General features: G+C 41.3%; 2 protein-coding genes across 6 annotated transcripts in view; one reads left to right on the top strand and one right to left on the bottom strand.

Moving 5' to 3' along the window:
• The window catches only part of FBXO47 (F-box protein 47), a 64851-nt gene extending 62754 nt beyond the window's left edge, over positions 1–2097 (bottom strand). For all 4 annotated transcript variants that reach the window (XM_072111539.1, XM_072111538.1, XM_072111537.1 and 1 more), the window contains exon 1: positions 1979–2097. The gene's annotated coding sequence lies outside the window, so the exon portion shown is untranslated. The remainder of the gene's footprint in view (positions 1–1978) is intronic.
• Positions 2098–2213: 116 nt separating this feature from the next.
• LOC140064538 (uncharacterized) overlaps positions 2214–20709 on the top strand; it is an 83038-nt gene continuing 64542 nt past the window's right edge. For both annotated transcript variants that reach the window (XM_072111548.1, XM_072111546.1), the window contains exon 1: positions 2214–2322. The gene's annotated coding sequence lies outside the window, so the exon portion shown is untranslated. The remainder of the gene's footprint in view (positions 2323–20709) is intronic.

The following is a 20709-nucleotide window of genomic DNA, read 5'->3' as shown; positions in this document are numbered from 1 at the left end:
ATTTTGTCAGGATGCAAGAGTAAGTTATAACACACAATTATATTGTAATGCAAATGCTTAGAAAAGGGAGAGAGGCATGTTTGCACTGTAGGTGTCATTGGCTTTTAGAATCTGTGTTTAGTGAAAATGAGCTCCCTGGTGACAGATTCCCTTTAAATATATAGGGTAATCTCTTATCCTCACAAGACGTTCTGCTTCATTCTTTTATTTTCTTCTTATAAATGCCTCTAGGACTTCTCCTACACAACCTCCATATGAGAAACCATAATCAAATGTACAGCACGATGGAATTAATGGTGCTTTAGAAATAAATAGTAAATTATTCTTTTAGCTCAGTAAGGGATGTTCTGACTTCAGTACTACCAATGATCCTCTTAATATTCGTAGGTCCTTTATGTAACAATTGGTTTAAACATGGTACAACATGGGATGTAGGAATTTGTGCTTTTCAAACATTAGCTGGTTCCTACATTTGTGACATTTCCACAAGCTGCACCCCATCCTGCAGACAATCTGACTGGAGAGTCTGTAATAGAGCAGGTGCTATTACTGCCCAAGTTTGCGCCTCAGACGGTCTCCTCTCCTCTAATAGGCTTGAGTGGTGCTCAACACTACAGACAACACAGACGTATTAAAGATAATCTACCATTAAAATCCAGCATGTTAAAGCAGGGACACTAAGCAGGCCCCTTTCGCACAGAAATATATCCAGCTGCAAATTTGTGGCTGGATATACGTCTGTATAGACACCTATGGTGCCCGGTAACCACACGCGTGTGGCACCATATCGTGCACTGGAGAAAGAGCCTGTTCTATCTTTTCCTGTGTTTACGGCCGGGTGACTTTCATTGCTATGGAGAGGGGAGGGGTGAGCAGCGCCCTCCTCTGCAGCGAGCTGCTGTATGTTTGCCTGGGCGAGCATATGGCAGTATGAAAGAAACCTTACTCATATATCCAGGCACCGTGACTGTGGTTATCTTCTTCTATTTGTTATCCATTATGGCATTCTTCCTTCAAAAATCAACTATTAAATTGCTAGTGATCCTGATGGGCTCTGGGGATGTTACCAGAGTTGCTTATGCTCTCAAATCTGAGTCTGTTACACTGTCTCCCCCTCCACTTCCCCTGCCTGATGTAATTTCACAGCAGCACAGAAAGTTTCAGCACAAAGTGAGAGGGGTGAAATGCTCCCGTCTAACAGCCTATGAAGCTACAACACAGAGGGGCTCTGGTAACATCCCCCAGGAACGCTTGAGGTTCATTGACATAATTTTAAAAGTTGATTTTAAAAGAAAGGAGGCCATGGATAACAGCTATAAGAAGATGGTTTATCTTGATGGATTTCGATGGTAGATTTCCTTTAAACTACCATAGAAGTGAGTGCATTTTTACATTCTTCATATGTAAAGAATGGAAACATGCACTGACTGTTTATAGTATATCCGTGGCATAATTAGAAGGCAAAATGTTTGATTTTTATGTCAGCTTCAATGGGAGGAATTTAACATGATTGGTCACATTGTGCGCAAGTCGTGATAATCCCCCCATCCGCTAATGATCAGCCTGATAGACCAAGGGGCTCCCGGGCAGCTGTTTGCTTTAGAATGAAATTGTCGGTTTTTCTATTGAACACATTCTATGAGCAAAATTCTGCTCTGTTGTCCTATAGGGAAGAGAACACAATGACATAAACGTGGCTCCTGTGGCCGACACACGCAAACCTGACACACTTCTATCTTTCCACGTCACTGAGGCCTCATGCTAGCAGTCACCCAGACATTACGCAGTCTGACACTGATAAAGTGTATAAGACACAACTATAAACAACCTGTTAAAATAGGAATTAAATAATTTCTTATTTACCAGGAGAAATTCTCAAAACCCATTACTGTAAAACAGTTTATTATAGTATTACCCCAAAATACATCATTTTGTAAAAAAAAATATACTTCAAGACCCCCACTGTTTTGCTACATACACAGCACCACACTTCTCCTCACGGGACGGGATGGTTGTGACTGGAGATATGTAAGTGGAGGCCGCAGACGCATTTCCCGCCCTTTTTCCTCACAGGCCCGGCTCGCGCGCCCCCCCCCCCCTCTCTGGGTACCTTCCCGTGCGCCGCTCTCCGAAATTGTAGGCGGAGCCGCAGCGCGAGAAGAGCCAATCGGAACAAAGCATGTGGAGATTGAGATGATTGACAGGCGGCACGGCCAGTGGGGAGCGTGTGCGGGGTTCGATCTCCTTTAGAGGGGCAGCGGCGGTGGGACGTGGTGAACTCAGTCGCGTTTAGTTATTAGGGGAGATGCGGCTCGAAATAAGGTAAATTAGCAATAAGCCATAATAATAATGTGTAGCTTCATAAGGGATTATACCTCAGAAAGGCGCTCGCTGTGCCGCAAATTAGCAACACGAGTCCTATAACTTAACATACAGTGCAAAGTGTACGGACGTAATACTGCATGTCTATGCAAGAAATTATACCCGGATGGTGGAGCCATCAAAATGGTACAGATAAAAAAGTGCCACATGACTTATGCGGGCTGTATAGGAACAGAGCCGTTTACATGACTTTTTTATAGTTGCAAATGATCTATTACTATCCACCCTCCCTAATGTTGGAGAGGTGAGAAAGGGACAAAAGATGCAGAGTGCCTAAAGCCATGATGGCCCCCATCCTGCTCATATCTCACACAGTATAACCCCCCTCTGCGCCTCCATCTGCCCTTTTTATTGCATTGTGTCCCAGCTCCCCCTCATATTGAGGCAACCTCCAGCAGCTCCACCTCCCATTGTTGACAACCCCCAAGCATCTCCTCCTGTTGTTGCCCCCTCCTCTGCAGCATCTCCTCCTGTTGTTGCCCCCTCCTCTGCAGCATCTCCTCCTGTTGTTGCCCCCTCCTCTGCAGCATCTCGTCCTGTTGTTGCCCCCTCCTCTGCAGCATCTCCTCCTGTTGTTGCCCCCTCCTCTGCAGCATCTCCTCCTCTTGTTGCCATCTCCTCTGCAGCATCTCCTCTTGTTGCTGCCCCCTCCTCTGCAGCAGCATCTCCTCCTCTTGTTGCCCCCTCCTCTGCAGCATCTCCTCCTCTTGTTGCCCCCTCCTCTGCAGCATCTCCTCTTGTTGTTACCCCCTCCTCTGCAGCATCTCCTCCTCTTGTTGCCCCCTCCTCTGCAGCATCTACTCCTCTTATTGTTGCCCCCCTCCCCCCCAGTAGTTCCCCCTCATATTGTGGCCCTCAGCAGCTCGGCCATTCTGTGGCCCCCTATCCTCAGTGTTGCTGCTTAGTAAAAAAAAAAAGACACAAATACTCATCACTCCCCCATGACTTCTTATGAGAAGACCAGGCCAGAATAATGCAGATTTTTTTTAATGTAATTTTATCTTCACCATATGAATCCATTCCATCATCAATTAGACAATACCACAGATACTGTTTTCTGAGCCGTTTTACCCCATACCACTCTCTTTGCTGAATTATAAGCAGATCCTAAAAGGAGCAGGAGAGATATCATGCTAATTCCCTTATAAGTCATTATTATTTGGTCCTATGGCTACATGAAAACAATAAATTGTGCCCGATGTTTTTTCCAGTGTAAGCTGAGACATGCCATAAGGAGCTGATAGGACACTTTGCCTTAAAGGAAACATACCATCTCGGATCTACCTTTTAAGATTGTTCCGGTGGTAGGTTTAGCTTATAAATGCCATTGTAGCCCTTTTTAGGGCTAATCTTTTATTGGCCGCTGTGTTTGGAAACGTTTTATTGCCCCAATATGGAAATTTATGAAGAGACTACTGGGGCGTGGATTAGCCGTGTCGTGTAGCCTCAGCTCCGGCTACTCCAAGCCCCAGTAGCCTATTTAGAAAATCTGCATATGAGGGCAATAAAACTTTAGGCAGATCCGAGATGCTAGGTTTCCTTTAAACTTGCAATCAGTCAGGGTCTTTGATCCTCACCCCTCAATATCCCATCAGTTGTAGAACTGTGTCTGATATCATTGTCTGTAATATATTTACCTAATATAAAACAGACACAAACATCTTAATATCTCAAAATAAAGTACAGTATGCAGTTTACAGTATACATAACGTATTATTGCTTTTGATATTCTTAATATTTGAGAGTGTGAGGTTTTAAATACATGAATAAAGGGGAAGACACAGGGGACAGGTCTCCATTCATGGAGAGGATCTGTAAAAGCTTTGGATGTTTGTATAGGGATTGCTTCATGTGCATGAAATAAATGTTATAGATGAGGGACAAATATGTCCAGTAGGTGTATCTATAACCAGTCATGGAAGTAATTACTCCACTACACTACAATTACACCACTACAGCGTCCAAGGAGCATGGCCGGAGATGTATAAAGGATATTTTCAGAAACAAAATTAAACTATAGGCCGTTATAGTACAGCCATGAGTCTTCTTGGGAATGGTGCAACAAGTTATTCACACCAGAATTTGGGGATCCTCTGCCTCTTCCTTGCAGATCCTCTCCAGTTCGCTCAGGTTGGATGGTGAACATTGGTGGAAGCCATTTTCATGTCTCTCCAGAGATGCTCAATTGGGTTTACGTCAGGGCTCTGGCTGGGCCAGTCAAGAATGGTCACAGAATTATTCTGGAGCCTCTGCTTTGTTATTTTAGATGTGTGCCCCTTCTTCCGGGGCTTCTGGAACACTAAAAAGTATGGTTGTTTTACTTACATCTATGAAGAATCTGGATCCTTAGGAACCTTTGAGCTAGAAGCTTGGCATTTGATATTTTTTGCATTGACTTCTTTATGTTGGTTGGACTTACCTTCAAGCCGCAGTTCCCCCATCTTTTCATCATAGAATATTACCTTATGTTGTTTTTTTTTACAAGAATTTGCTTTATCATAGATCACTATGATGATAACTTGAATTAAGCCAATCTTTTTTTAGAAAAAACTAGTGTATCCTTACAAAAATACTGGAAAATATTGAAAATCACATTTATTTCTTATGCTTTAAAAATATGGTGGCATCAAAAATACAAAACTTTTGTGTTTTATACAATATAGTCCTTAGTCATAGCATAAGTTGTACATTTGGTCTTGTTCGTTAAATAGGACGCCATTGGCCAGTGGTGGCGAACCTATGGCACGGTGCCACAGGTGGCACTTGGAGAATTCTCTGTGGGCACCCAGGCCATCACCCCAGTACAGAGTTTCCAGAAAGGACTTAAGGGGAACCTACCACCACAAATCTACCTATAAAGGTAGATCGGGTGGTAGGTGGATCAATGGGACGTGAGGATAGCCCTTTTAAGGGCTAATCCTCACGTCCCCGCACTTCTTTAGTAACTTTTATTTGACTTTTATGGTAATTTTATTATGCGGCTACTGGGGCGTGGAGTAGCCGCATCTGAGGTTACACGAGGCGGCTACTCCAAGCCCCGGTAGCCTCTTTTCTCCTCCTACTCACCATCTTTGGCGCGCAGAACAGCAGGCCCGCGCCTGTGCAGCCCCGGCTTCGGAGCAGTGAGCGTGCAGGCGCGGGCCTGCTGTTCTGCGCAGACTGGAGGATCGTCGGACGAGGGCGCGCAGCTACGAGCAGCTGCGCGCCGAAGATGGTGAGTAGGAGGGGTAAAGTGGCTACCGGGGCGTGGAGTAGCCGCCTCGTGTAACCTCAGATGCGGCTACTCCACGCCCCAGTAGCCGCATAATAAAATTACCATAAAGGTCAAATAAAAGATACTAAAGAAGTGCGGGGACGTGAGGATTAGCCCTTAAAAGGGCTATCCTCACGTCCCATTGATCCACCTACCACCCGATCTACATTTATAGGTAGATTTGTGGTGGTAGGTTCCCTTTAAAACCTCCTCCTGCAGTCCCTGGCCATCCAGGATGTGCTATGATCAGTGCTATTTTGAAGTTACACATCCTTAGCTGCCTACGACTAAACGGGGAGCAAGGAGGTGCAGCCAAGGCTGCGTTATTGTTGGAGCTCCTGCTCAGGGCCCGCAATTCTCCCTGTTCAGGGGATCCTGGAAGGAAGTTACAGTGATAATCTGATTTTTTTCTCTTTCTTTCAGCTGGTGTCCTCAGGACAGTGATACGATTAAAAGCCATGACAAAACAGGTAGCAAAATGTTCCCTCTTAAATTGCCATTTTGGCACTTTGCATTTAAATAAATGGGTTTGGTTGTAGTTTGGGCACTCTCTAAAAGGTTTCCCATCACTGCCATAGGCTATACCCACACTAGTCACATGATCCAATAATTTCGTAGAACCTTCTATAATAATATCAGGTAGTAATTAATAAGGTATATGAGACAATTAACCCCTTAAGGACGGAGGGTTTTTCGGCTCATTTCTCGCTCTCCAACTTCAAAAATCCATAACTTTTTCATTTTTCCGTGTACAGACCTGTGTGAGGGCTTATTTTGTGCGTAACAAATTTTACTTTCCCGTAATGTTATTTATTTTAACATGCCGTGTACTGCGAAGCTGAAAAAAATTCCAAATGTGGAAAAATTGTCACGTTCTTGTGGGCTCAGTTTTTACGACTTTCACTCTTCGCTCCAAATAACACGCCTACTTTATTCTTTGGTTTGGTGCGATCGCGGTGATACCAAATTTATACAGGTTTTATTGTGTTTTAATACATTTTCAAAAATTAAACGAATGTGTACAAAAAAGAAAAACATTTTTTTGCCATCTTCTGATGCTAATAACTTTTTCATACTTTGGCGCACGGAGATGTGTGAGGGGTCATTTTTTGCGAAATGAGGCAACGTTTTCATTGCTACCATTTTGAGGTCTGTGCGACATTTTGATCATTTTTTATTTCATTTTTTATGTTATGTAAAAAGGTGTAAAAGTCGCATTTCGGACATTTGGGAGCCATTTACCGCCTTGGAGGTCACCGCCGCCTGTAACCGTTTTAATATTTTGATAGATCTGGCATTTTGGGACGCGGCGATACCTAATATGTTTGTGATTTTTACTGTTTATTATGTTTTATATCCGTTCTAGGGAAAGGGGGGTGATTTGAACTTTTAATATTTTATAAATTTTTTTTATTTTTTAAACTTTTTTTTTTCTTTTTTTTTTCACTATCTTTTAGACCATCTAGGGTACATTAACCCTAGATGGTCAGATCGCTGCTACCATATACTGCAATACTTCTGTATTGCAATATATGGCATTTTTGCAGCACATTCATTACAATGAGCCACTGGCTCATTGTAACGAATCTGCAGCTGCCAGATAGCTTCGTGTCAAAAGAAGACACGAGGCTACCATGACAACTGATCGCCGCCCCCCGATGACGTTCGGGGGCGTGGCGATCGGAAAAAAGATGGCGGCGCCCGTGCACCGCCGTCTTTTAAATGCCGCCCGCGACTTTGCCGGCGGCAACGGGGAGGGGTTAATAGCCGCGATCGGTGCTAGCACCGACCGCGGTTATTAGCGGTGGGGGTTTTATGCATTATGCAAAAACCCCCACCTTTGTATGAAGAGGACTCAGCCCGTGAGCCCTCTTCATACATCCCTTATACCTCTGCGCCGTAGAGCTACGGCGCAGAGCATTAAGGGGTTAACAAGAAATAGCAAAACAACATTATATCACTAACAGTAACAAAAAGTTTCAAAACCATGACCGTAGCGAATTGAACACTACTACATACTTAAAGGAAACCTGTAACTACATAGCTCTTTTTAAATGGGGACAGCTAACAATAGACATTAAACAATATATAGGAAACATGTTTTAAATGTGCCATATATGAATTGGTGACAGAAATATTGTATGGTAAAGTTTACCTGGCTCCCTGCCAGCTTGTGCACTGAAGTCCTGGGTGTTGTGCCAAAGGCATAATGTCCGGCAACTAGTTTGAATTCAGCATTGGCCTGTCCCCCACTCATTATTATCCCCCTGCCCAATAAAGCCCCTCCCACAACCCCCTCTATTCCCCCCTCCCACCCATGGCGTAGGGTTAATCCCGACATTTACAGTGAGCTTTGAGGTGGCTCACCGCGCCTCACTGCTTGCTGCACATGCGTCCCTTCGCTACACTGTTTTATTAGGCAGAGCGGAGGTACTCAAACTCTTGTTTATAAGAAAAAAAAAGTTTTAAAAATTATTCAAATAAGCCTGAGGGTCTCCAGGTTCCATTACCACCTATGACCCTGAAGGCTTATTTGCATAATTTTAAAAGCCTTTTTTTGTAAAAACCAGGGCATAAGAAGCTGAAAGAGCATATATCCTGGCAGAGGGGGCACACACCAGTAGGTCAGTGTGCTTGGTTTACAAACCTTTATCCTTGTGGTAGATGTGCTTTAATATATGCATTAAATCTGTCTTGAAGTTCAGTCCACTATATGGAAAAAAATGGTTTTAATTCTTTTCACTATTTTTGTTTTCTGTCTGCTGGATACTCTACTTTTTGCTTTTGGATCACTGACTGGCACCATCCCAGTATTTTCCATGCATCGGCTTTTTCTGCCTGGGATGGAGGTGAGCTGAGAGCGTTCCATTTTTCCTATACCATGTAAGATGTTTTTAGCCCATGTGGCCATCCCCTGGACCTTGTTGTACAGACCACACATAACTTCCCAAAATTGACCTACAGCTGTTTTTCCAGTTTCAGGTTTTTTTTAATGCTGTCTTTGCAGCCAAAACAAGATGTGAATCATAGGAAAGGTATATAAGGAAAAACAATAGTCTGATAATACTGCCAAGGATAATGTGTCTTTTTTTTTTGCAATGAAATCCTACATTGTATTCAGCTGATATGAATGTCTTGCACATGGCTATTGTTTTAATTGAACTCTGCTTTTCCTCTTTTTATGACAGCTGCTTCTCCTCCTGAGCACCAGCATGCAGCATTTTAGTATTGTAAATCTCCGGTCTCCAGTTGTCTGGTTGTATGTAGCAGAACTATAAGCCTCCATAATGCTGAATTTGACAAGCAGGAAAATAGACTTTAGTAAGAGAGTAAGACAATGTAACAGCCTATGAAGCTACAGTATGGAGGGGCTCTGGTAACACCCCCAGGAGCCCTTCAGATTCTTTAGCATAATTTTAAAAGTTTATTTTAGAAGAAAGGAGGCCATATATAAGAAATATAAGAAGATTACCACAGTCACAGGGCCTGGATCTATGAGTAAACCATTCAAAGCCTGAAAAACCCATATTGGTTCTAGGTACAGTAAATTGGGCAGATTTATCTATCAGTTTAAAGAAAATCTACCAAGCAAAATCAAGCACGATAAACAAGAGGCATTTACTTATAGGCACTGTGAGGATGGTTATCTTCTTATATTTGTTATCAAAATAATAAATATGTTCTTTCTAAAATATCAGGCTTTGAGGGGCTTTACCAGAACCCCTCCGTTATGCAGCTTCTGAGGCTGTTACACTGTCTTGCACCCTCTGCCTGATGTAATCTCACTGGTGGGGGGAGGGCGTGATCCTCCACAGCATAATAGCATTTAGAGCTACATCACGGAGGGGCTCTGGTAACACCCCCAAAAGCCCTTCTTGTTAGCAAAAATCTAAAATTTGATTTTAGAAGGAAGGAGGCTATGAATAACAGATGTAAGAAGATTACCACAGTCGCTGTGCCTGGATCTATGAGTAAGTGTCCCTGGTTTACCATGATGGATTTTGATGTTAGATTTCCTTTAAGACAGATATTTATCTTAATTCACTCCATAAAACTGTCTGAAATGCCATTTATTAGCTGAAACTGGAATAAAATGTCTGCATTAGTGTCTTGTACTTTTGGAAATAGATATTCATAGACTATTGTCCCCAATTTAGTCTCACAGCACAGAACAGAACATTCACTTTTAGCTAAAGCTTTGTCCTCCGTGTCTAATTGTTAACCACATCTGCTGACCACATGTGGCTTGTCCTGAACTCTACCACAGGTGTGTCATACGCAGAGGATTCTGGGGACTGGCGTGCAAATGAGAACATTTTGTTCAGTGCAGATCCCAGAGATTGTCATTTTTCCAAGAACTATTAATTAAAAATATGAACAATGCTCTTATTTTTTCCTATTGATGTTGTCATATACAGAACCTTATGTATTATACCCAGATAGTATAGTGAGACTGAACTTTAAAAGCAATATTTTATAGATAGGATTATAGGCAGTTCTTCTCTGCAATATACTGAGTGTTATTTCATCAATGCTGGAGAAAGATTGGGCAGTGACGCTTTCCATTCCTCTTTGGGAAGGTGCTGATATAATATAAACCATATGGCCAAAAGTCTGTGAACACTCGACCACACCTATATGAGTTTATTGGACAACCTATTCCAAAAGCATGAGCATTATATGAGGTTGGGCACTTTTTTTGTGGCTATGACAACCTCCACTTTATTGGCAAATCTTTTCATGAGTTTAATGTTTGTGAGGTCATTCCTGTTGTAGGACACATTGGTCTGGCTTTCAGATGGTGTTGTAATGTACTCCACAAGTATCTGCTGGGGTTAAGGTTCGGATTCTATACAGCCAGTAAAGTTGCTCTGTAACAAACTCATGATGAGGCCATGTTTTAAAGGGGTTTTCCCACAAACAAAAGTTAAGCCCTATCCACAAGCCTAACTTCCTAATCAGTGGGGATCTCAGTGTTGAGTCTCCAACACATCACCAAAACGAGAGGTCCCATGTACCTCCGTCAGACCCCTCGACGCTCCGTCAGACTAATGGAGCAGAAGGCAGCACATGACTGTTCTGCTTCATTAATCTCTATGTAGCTGATGGAGATCCCTGAGCGATCGTCCTATCCCATGGAGGTTAGTCAAAACATGATTAATCTACCTGAGCTGGATCACTCATACACAGCAGCTGGGGGATGGTGCAGCAATTGATTATTCTGCCTTCAGGCACAACATAGGGTTTACATCATCCTCTCCTGCAGTAAATAAAGCACGTGCTAGGAGAAGCAGCCACAGAAGTGACTGAGCTTCATTATCATAATATTATAATTGCTTTATCAGCAAAACCACTCATCACAGGGATTAACCAAGATATGATACTGCATCAGTGTAGCTACAGCATTCCCAAGGTATGTTTGCTTCATAATGCATCCAACCAAATGGTAGGTTTCCTTTAATAATAAGTTTACAGTGCCCTGTGAAAGTAGCCTATATACACAAGTATAAGCCAAGTTTTACAGCACAGAATGTGTGCTGAAAAAAACCTTACTCGGCTTCTACTCGAGTCTATAAAAAAACCCCACTTTACTCACCTTTCCGATGCCCCCCATAGTTCCTCTTCTTGCTTCCGATGCTCCGGTGCCTCTTCGGGCCCTTGCTCTCCTCTTCGGGTCCCCTAACAGTGTCGTGGCTCACAAACAATGACGCCGGCACTTGGCTGACATCATTGTGTGTCAGTAGCTACATAGACTCGGCTGTTTAGTGACCGCCGGGTCCAAAGGGGTTAAACAGAGCTGCTGGGTCTAATTAGACCCAGTCCAACTCTGATCAGAATCCCCAGTCACAGGAGGTCATTTCCCCTGTAACTGAGGCTCTCACAGATGCTTGTAAAAGGGAAATACATAGTGAAAAAAAAAATTAAAATGTCCGGTCTTTTGAGACCTCATGGGGGACATATAAAATAAAAACAGACACACAAAAAATAATATTCATAAATATTCATAAAAATACATGAATAGGGAATTCATTAATAACGTTCATTTTGAGTTAATTTGAAAAGTTGAGAAGAAGTCATGGTCCTTAAACGGCGCATGCGAAAATTTGCTAAAAATGCCCGGTCACTAGAGCCTTTTCAGGGGTTAAACAGAACCTGAGGGTACGTCACTTGAGTTTAAACTGCATCGCAATCAGCTTTGAGGTAGTTTTAGGTGCAGTTTTGTCAATTGAAAGACATGAACTGAACGAGTGAATGACATATGTGGAACAGGTTCACTCATTCAGTTCATGACTGCGCCTAAAACCACCTAATGATGACACTGGTTGGAGGGTTGTGCATTTGTCCGTGGTAAAATGGGCATGATGGGTCCCCCATTTACAGTGCCTTGCGAAAGTATTCAGCCCCCTTTTCTACCTATTGCCACATTTCAGGCTTTAAACATAAAGATATAAAATTGTAATTTTTTGGGTGAAGAATCAACAACACGTGGGACACAATTGTGCAGTAGAACAAAATTCATTAGATATTTTAAACTTTTGTAAAAAAATAATCAACTGAAAATATTATTCGGCTCCTTTACTTTTAGTGCAGCAAGCTCAGTGAGGACTTAGGCCCGTTCCACACTTGCAACGCAACGCAAGCTGCCGGGAACGCACGGCCCGAACACTGCACCGCGGGAGTGAACTCAGCATGTGAGTTCACTCCCGCGGTGCAGCGTTCGGGCCGTGCGTTCCCGGCAGCTTGCGTTGCGAGTGTGATGCGAGTTCATCGCATCACACTCGCAAGTGTGGAACGGGCCTTACACTGATTTGATCATTGTGGCCAACCCCTTTAAACAGCCTCTGCCACAGCTGCAGCACAGCAAAACTGGTGTGCAGAACACTGGTCTTTATAAATGCACCCCTATGAGTCAGAATGCCATGAACCGTACACCATGAATCTCCAAAAAAAAAAAAAAAAAAAGCTGAAATATGAGGGTTTTATTTACATTCTAAATTACAATATACAATAAATGGGCTCTATATTGTACAGTCAGATGTTTTGTAGCATAGGATGGACTAAGTCATAGAGAAATGTCATTTGGGATCTGTTCCTCCTTTCATTAAAAAAAAGAAAGAATCTCTTCCTACACAATTATGATTATCCTAAGAAAAAGCAGACACTGCTCAGCTGTCAATATTTCCAAAACAATAGAAATAAATATCCTCTTTTACTTTTGGGCCAGTTGCATTGGAAGAAGGGATATTTAACTGCCCACACTGACCCACTTCCAGATTAATTAGGATTCCTTGATTCTGAGAACATTATTTGGCTAGAAAAGTTAGAGAGCTGCTGGCTAGAACACAGCAAGGACTGGCCTCTTCATATTAACCCTGATATTGCTGAACGATAGCTCTGTGATACTATAAAGCCAATAAATGCACTAAGTGCTTAGAAATACATAACACAAGGCTTTGTTTCTTATCATTGTCTCCCGTCGGACCTCCACACATCTAAGGTTTCCTTCCCTGTACCCGTGCTTGTGTCACATTACAGGTGGTTTAGGGACTTGTATTCAAAAGTCACATGGAACGAGGAAACTTGCACTTGGAAAAATATAAGTTTATTACTATTTTGATGACTAACAAGCATTTAGACTGGTGTCTCATTGTGTTGACTTTTGTCTCTCCTTTCCTTTGGCTCACCAGAGGATGTTGAAAGTACAGGAGGGACGCCTCCATTTTGCAAATGATGCACCTTAAATACTTTTGCTAGCATTTTCTCATACTCAAAAGACAACTATACAAGCTATCATTTTTGGGGACATTAAACCTAAGGACTAATTCTTACAGAAGTCTTTTTACTTTTTCCCATTCAGTTTTTAGTGTAAAAATCAATAGCTCATATCTTTATTAAAGGATATCTACCACTAGAATGAAGGATTGTAAACCAAGCACACTTACAAAACCTATTTTTTGGTGGGACCAATTTAGTTAGATGAGATTTTAGAAGGCCTATATGATATAACACCCTCCCAAATTACACCATTTTACAAACTGCACCCCTGAAAACATTCATAACAACCTTTGGAAAGTTTGCTAACCCCTTCAGCATTCCATGAGGGTGAAAAATAAAAAAAAGTGAAATTCCGATAATGTAATTTTTTTTAACACTACATTCATTGAACACTAAAATCGAACACCTTCACAAAGGGTTAAAAAGAAAAATGCATGGCACAATGTTAGGTTTGATTCCTCCTGAGTAGGCCAATGTCCATTTTGTCACTGTACACTGCTCTACGGGCACTTGGAAGGGAAAGGGGCATTCGGTTTTCAAAGGATAATATGGCTGAAATACTTTTTATGTGTCAGGATGCATTTGGAAAGCCCTAGTGGTACCAAAACATTGGGGAGTCTGAACAAGAACACCCCTTCTATTTGAAAAGAACACCCCTTGGAGAATTTAGCAAGGTATAAAATGTGCATTTGCCCCTACAGGTGTATGAACCAATTAGGTCCCAGAAGCGGAAAAGGTGGAAATTTTCCCCAAAAAGTCACTTTTCTTCGTAATGTAGAAATTCCCTACATAAGCATATAAAATGTTGCATGGGTACAGAGTTGGGCTCAGTAGGGAAATAGGGATGTTTGCCTTTTAGAGGGAAAATTTTACAGAAATCTTTTACATCAGGATGAATTTGGAGAGTCCTAGTGGTACCAAAACAGTGGAGAATCCCATCAAGGGACATCATTTTGGAAAGTACACCCCTTGGAGAATTTAACAATATGAAATATATGTATTTGCCCCTATAGGTGTATGATCCAATTACGTCCCAAAAGGGAAAAAAGTGATAAAGTCACTTTTGCCCCTAAGTTTTCCGAATCGCAAGGGAAAAAAGATGAAACAACCCACAGAAATCTGTAAAACTATGCCTCACATGTGGTTATAAAATGTTGTATGGGCACGCAGTAGGGCTCAGAAGGGAAAATTGGTCTTTAGAACAGAAATTTTGGACTTGTGTAATGATGTATATGGAGATCCTAGAAGTACCAAAACAAGTGGCCCAAAATTTGGCATCTACTCAACATGAAGAATTGACCACAGATGGCAGCAGCTTACTGTTGCTCTGTGATCGCAGTATATTGCAGCAGATTCCTGCAAAGTTGCCAAATTATAGCCAGACATGGGTGTAACACTGCACACTGTTCCAGACTAGAATGAATGTGCAGATCATTGTTCAATATTCTTCAACTTCCTCCAGAGATCTGATTGGTTAGTGTATACAGTTACCCTAATTGTTCACCAGAAAAATACTGCAGTGCTCAGTAGAGCAACATGCATATTTAAGGCCTAATTTGGAGAATTACATAGGATCAGTTGACAAACTGATTGGAGAAGAAATTATAAAATTAAAAAGAAATGGAAAAAACAACCAACAAAAAAATTAACAGATATATCAGGAGGTAAAGTGGCCAAAATTAAAGCACAATGGAGAAAACAAGTAAAATGTTTGTGGTGTGCAGATGGGTATGATGCTGTCTGGCTTTGGGGGCAGAGGGAGTGGTACCTCGTACAAGGGTGAGGGTGCTGGAGTCTCCATGAATTGTGGTCAGAAAATGGACATCTACTTGACCAACACCATGTTCTCATTAGAGAGTGCCTTGATGACTCCCTTTCTAAGTGGCTGCCTAATAAAGAGACCCAGAGAAGCATCTCTATTTTTTTGCGCACAGTGCCGCACACAATAGTGCCTTTGGAATCGAGGGATCGGAATAGTGGAACGCTGGTATAAAAGTTATCCACATAGACAGGGCCGGTTTTAGTGGGGCCCCAAAATAAAAATATTTTATGAACAGTCACAGTCAGTAAGAGGCTCCAGCACAATAATTACACTTTGTAGTTACACACAGTAGTAGGTAAGTATCTAGATTATGGGACTGTAGGAGAATTTTAAAGGAGCTAGACAGATACCTTATTTTCTGGACTATAAGACGCACTTTTTAGCAAGAAAAAATCTTGCTAAAAAGTCCCTGCGTCTTATAGACCGGAGGTCAGGAGGATCCAGCACTGCCAGACCCTGTAATGGAGATCGGGTGATGCCCTGATATAGAGCTGCACCCGATCTCCCAGAGAGGAGCCTCCGGACTGCTCTCACCTCTCCCCGTTGTCCTACAAGTCCAGGACCTTCGGTGATGTCAGAATCATGTGACTGATCACATGCTTCTTACATCACCACAGGTCTCATACTGCCATGCTGCACTGGGACAGGGTAAGAAGAAGGGAAATGGGGGAAGTATGTGTGTGTATGTATATGTGTGTGTGGTTCTGTGTGAGTGTGTATAGGTGATGCAGGGTTGAGTGTGTATAGGTGATGCAGAGTTGAGTGTGTATAGGTGATGCAGAGTGTGTATAGGTATGGAGGATGCAGAGTTGAATGTGTAAATGTATGTCTGTGTGCTTTAGTGCGACCAACAGGAATATTTTAATTGGTGTAAAATATATTTTTCCTTTTTTTGGAAGCCTAAATCTGGGGTGCGTCCTATAGTAAGAAGCGTCTTAGTCCGAAAAATACGGTAGATATGAGAGATAAATACAATAGAAGAGATGAAGTAAAGTCCAAGTCATCACAATCTTGTAGACTCCTAATAAGGTGGGATGTAGTGCCCCCAAAGGTTCTGGCTTGATCCTCTTATAGATAAATAAAGTAAAAAGAGGGCAGCACTCCATGGTTCAAATTTCAAAATAAAAGGTGAACTTTATTAAAAAAGTGGCAACGTTTCAGTGGATAAACGCCACTTTTTCAATGAAGTTCACCTTTTATTTTGAAATTTGAACCACAGAGTGCTGTCTGCTTTTTCCTTTATTTTTTTACAGTAGAAGAGAGATAGAAAATTGATTAATAATTGGATGGATAGATAATAGATAGGAGATACATACATATATATATATAATTATAGGAGATGGATAACTAGACAGATAGATCATAAGCATCTTCACCCGGACATTCAACCTAGGGGTATTAACCCCTTCACTGCCAGACATTTCTGGAAATTTTGTCGCGTTATTGGCCAGAGCAAATTTTACAATTTTGACGTTTACAAATTAAAACGGAATTCCAGCAAAAAGAATTATAGTAAACCCCAACAAACTGTTTATTTTCTGAAAGCAGACACCTGCCCTATTTTAAAAATAGTTTATTAAAGAGAATTTTTAGGAGGAGAAATAGGGAAAAGGCTATATCCCGCTCTTATGACAATGTGTCGCCCCCTACTGGTGATAGCACCCAGGCCCTTGCCAAAAATCAAGCATATATACCCAAATGTACCTCACAAAGAGCAAAGAAAGGAAGGCCAGAGTAAAGTTATAGTGAAATAGAATACGAAAACCTTATTGAGACAAACAATCATAAAAAGAGTTTTTTTTCCCTCAGTATGAACTATTGTATAAAAGAGGCAGAACAGAGGTGGTGATCCAAACCTCTGTACTGCATCTTTTATACAACAGTTCATGCTGAGGGAAAAAAAAAACTCTTTTTATTATTGTTTGTCTCAATAAGGTTTTCGTATTCTATTTCACTATAACCTTACTCTGGCCTTCCTTCCTTTGCTCTTTGTGAGGTACATTTGGGTATATACCTATTTTATAAAATAGCATTAAAGAGTTTATTGACAATGCAATGCAATTTTATTTCAAACTAACATTTTATAAAAAATAAATACAATTTGATGGCAAAAAATGTGCTCCAAACAGAAAATATTTACCTTCACATCTCCTAAATGTAATATATGGACATGTGTAGAGTTCACAGATACCTCTTAGTCATATGTTCACAAGAATAAATCATCATAATATCACTAAAACTGAAATAACTAGCTTTTCAGCTAGAAATTTTAAGACAGTCACAACCTGCAAAATATAGCAATAAAACAGCTAAAAAAGTTAAGGCGCCCTAAACCCTATATATTTTTTGAAAGCATACAACAAGACGATTGCATTTGCCTTGATTAACAGTTGACATCCTGTACTACTCTTATATAACTTTGTGACAAATACAAATTATTAAACAATAAGTGCATTTAAAAATGTCAGGAAAACAGAGGATCGGATGTTCGCAAAAAAAACCATCACGAAATAAAAGGTGTTCGATCAGAGAGAAAGTGTGTTCTTAGATTGTTCTGGATAGGAGAGGGTTAAAAACATGAACATTAGTTGACATTATCCCTTATCAAAATTTATTAACACATAAAGTCAATATTTACATTATCTGTGAGGTGCAGAAGCTCCTGTGTGAAGTATCCTACAATTTCTCCCTGTAGCCTGCTGGCTAAGAATCTGGGGGGTGATACACTTCATAGGACTTTATCTTTGGCTCTATCACCCCTAGAATCTCTTTTCCCATAAAAGAGAATCTCCTCTTTTATATGCCCTTTTGTTGGGTAGGTACTGCTGGAATTTCAGCCTCCCCTTGAAATGTATAAGTGACTCGTCTACACAGCTCACGGAGCCTGACTAAGGAGTCGATCCCCAACCTCAGAGCCGGCTACCTGGTTGATCCTGCCAGTAGTATATACTTGTTTTAAAGATTAAGCCATGCATGTCTAAGTACTGACTATTCTTTACGGTGAAACTGCGAATGGCTCATTAAATCAGTTATGGTTGTTGGGTTGTATGCCTCAACAAACTAAGTACCAAAATGGTTGAGGATAGGCCTAAGTTTATATAGTTGGTCAAATAACGGGTCACTATGAGGCGGGCACTGGGAATTATCATTGTAGTGCAAAAACTTCAGAATGGCCTCAAGGCATGTTCACGTCATCACTGTGCGGTATATTGGAGTGTTATAGAAAAATCACCACTCTAATACTGCCTTATTTCTGGCTTTTTAAAAATGCCCATATGTAGCACAAGACCCCAAAGCTTCTTTATCTCTACTGCATCTACAGAGCTTCACATATGAAATGATGAAGTGGGGTTTTGTGCCAGAAATTGTTGGACATGCAAATTAGTTTGGGGCACCATAAGATTTATCAGCTCTTCAGAGAACAGGTCAATTTCTGCGAGGCCATTAAATGTATTCCTGAGCTGTCCACGAACTCTGGAATTTAAGGCTCATAATTTTCAGACATTGGGGTCCAAGAAGGATCACTTAGGGGATGGGGGAAGTCCGCAGTAGTGGTCCTGGGGCGTCTTCTTGAGGGCCACTCATTTCCAGATGAGGTTGAGAAATACGGGAATGGGACATCCTCCCCTTCAGAATCGGTTTCAGCTAAAAAAGCATATGAAAAGGGATGGATGGGACATTTTTTTATTGACCGGCTGATTGCAGAAATCATGGAGGGGGGAAGGGCTAGGATTGCAGCCATCGTGGACATCGGGGGAAGGGGGAGGTAAGTCACCCCTCTGTCCACAAGGGGAGATGGCCTGCTGTTGAGGACAGCAGCAGTCGTCTCCCTCCAATCACAGTGCAGTGCGGTACAGTGCAGGACCTGATAGTATGTCACTTACCGCTGTGCAGTTTTATTATGTCCTCTGTTGGGAAGGGGTTAAAGCCCTCGTTTTTACAAAAAAGCTTTAAAATTATTCATATGAGACTGAGGGGCTCCAAGCTCCATTGACATCTATGGAGCCCGGAGCCCCCCAGGTTCATTGGCATACTTTTAAAAATATAATACTTTGTTTTTACGACAAAAAAAATCTACAAGAAGAGCAGATTCTGTCAGAGGATGTGCACACCAGCATGTAACTGTGTTTGGTTTACAATCCTTCATCATGGTGGGATACGTCCTTTAAACCAACTTTAAAAATGTAGATGGCACCTTGCCAGCAAACTCACCGATTTAAAGGGCGTGTTTTCTCTTCAGCCGCCTCAGGACTCGCCCAACATCTCTTTTAGCTTACGCATTTATCCCTCCCTTAAAATTGTCGCATAGCTCCTCCAATCATCCTTCAAAAAACAACCATTTCGTATCTCAATTTCATCTGTTTTTGTGTGATATTTTGCCGAAATTTCTTCGTTTTTTTTAACAACCTCAAAATGTTGTATTATTTTTTTGTTTCTAATGTGCGCCTCATTTTAAAGAGTTTTGAAACATTTTAATACAAAAGCTTAACTCTCTCCCAGGTGATCTTGTAAAATAATAACCAAGAGTAGCCGTAGAAAACTTTTATTACAATATAACATGGCCATGCTCTATCGGTAAATCTGACCAGCAGTTAAAGTTGAAATGTTCATGCATGCCAAAAACATCTGTACATGGGACAACACTGCAGTGGGTTTTCAGGTAGAAAGTAACATTTCTGAACCCTCCAACACAGCAACAATACATACTGTAATCTTAAACACTGGTTTACTGTGTTTCCTTTGCAGTGGAGAAGGTATTGTTATATAACAATGGATGAAGATTGTAGATTGATTGAGATAATAACTTAATAATAAAGCTAGCTAAAATCTGCAGTCAAGGACATGTACCCTGAGATTTATGTATGTGCCTACACATTGGCTTTCCTGTGATGTAAATTGCTCTATAGTGTATTAGCAGCTAAGCATTTATGATATTTGGCAAAATATGGAGAGGATGCAAATATTGATAATTATTAATGAACACCACAGCTGCTGAAAAGTTATTTGTAAGAAACAAATAGAGGATATCCATCTCCTATTTGTAGTATATTCAACGCTGCAGAAGTAAAAAGTAGTGTAACCAAACAGAGATTATAAAGAGGAGTAGAGTTGATAGTGAAAAGGTTAGAGAGAAAAAAAAAAGCAAAAATGTTAGATAGATTCCTTAAAGGTGCTCGTTCACACCATTGGGAAGAAGGGCCCAACACCCCCTGTCCCATATAACATCTTTGGAGAAGGGGCATTGGGATCCTTATTTCTACAACCCAGGTGTTTGGTAACATTGCTTGGCTGTAGTGAAAGTAAAGATAGCTAGGGGTGGGAGACAGCTATAGACCCCATAGCCAGAGGAAGGTCTGTGTAATATATGCATAGTCAGCAGTGTTCTGTAGTTGTATGTGGACCCACAATATTTGGTTTTAATTGGAGTCTCTGTGCTAAAAAGAAATAGATTGAGCAAGTTTGAGTTGAACATTTA

The sequence above is a fragment of the Engystomops pustulosus genome, chromosome 6 (assembly GCF_040894005.1).
Source record: "Engystomops pustulosus chromosome 6, aEngPut4.maternal, whole genome shotgun sequence".
Classification (NCBI taxonomy): Eukaryota; Metazoa; Chordata; class Amphibia; order Anura; family Leptodactylidae; genus Engystomops; species Engystomops pustulosus.
The sequence above is the reverse complement of the archived record's forward strand: the minus strand, read 5'-3'. Positions and strand labels throughout refer to the sequence as shown.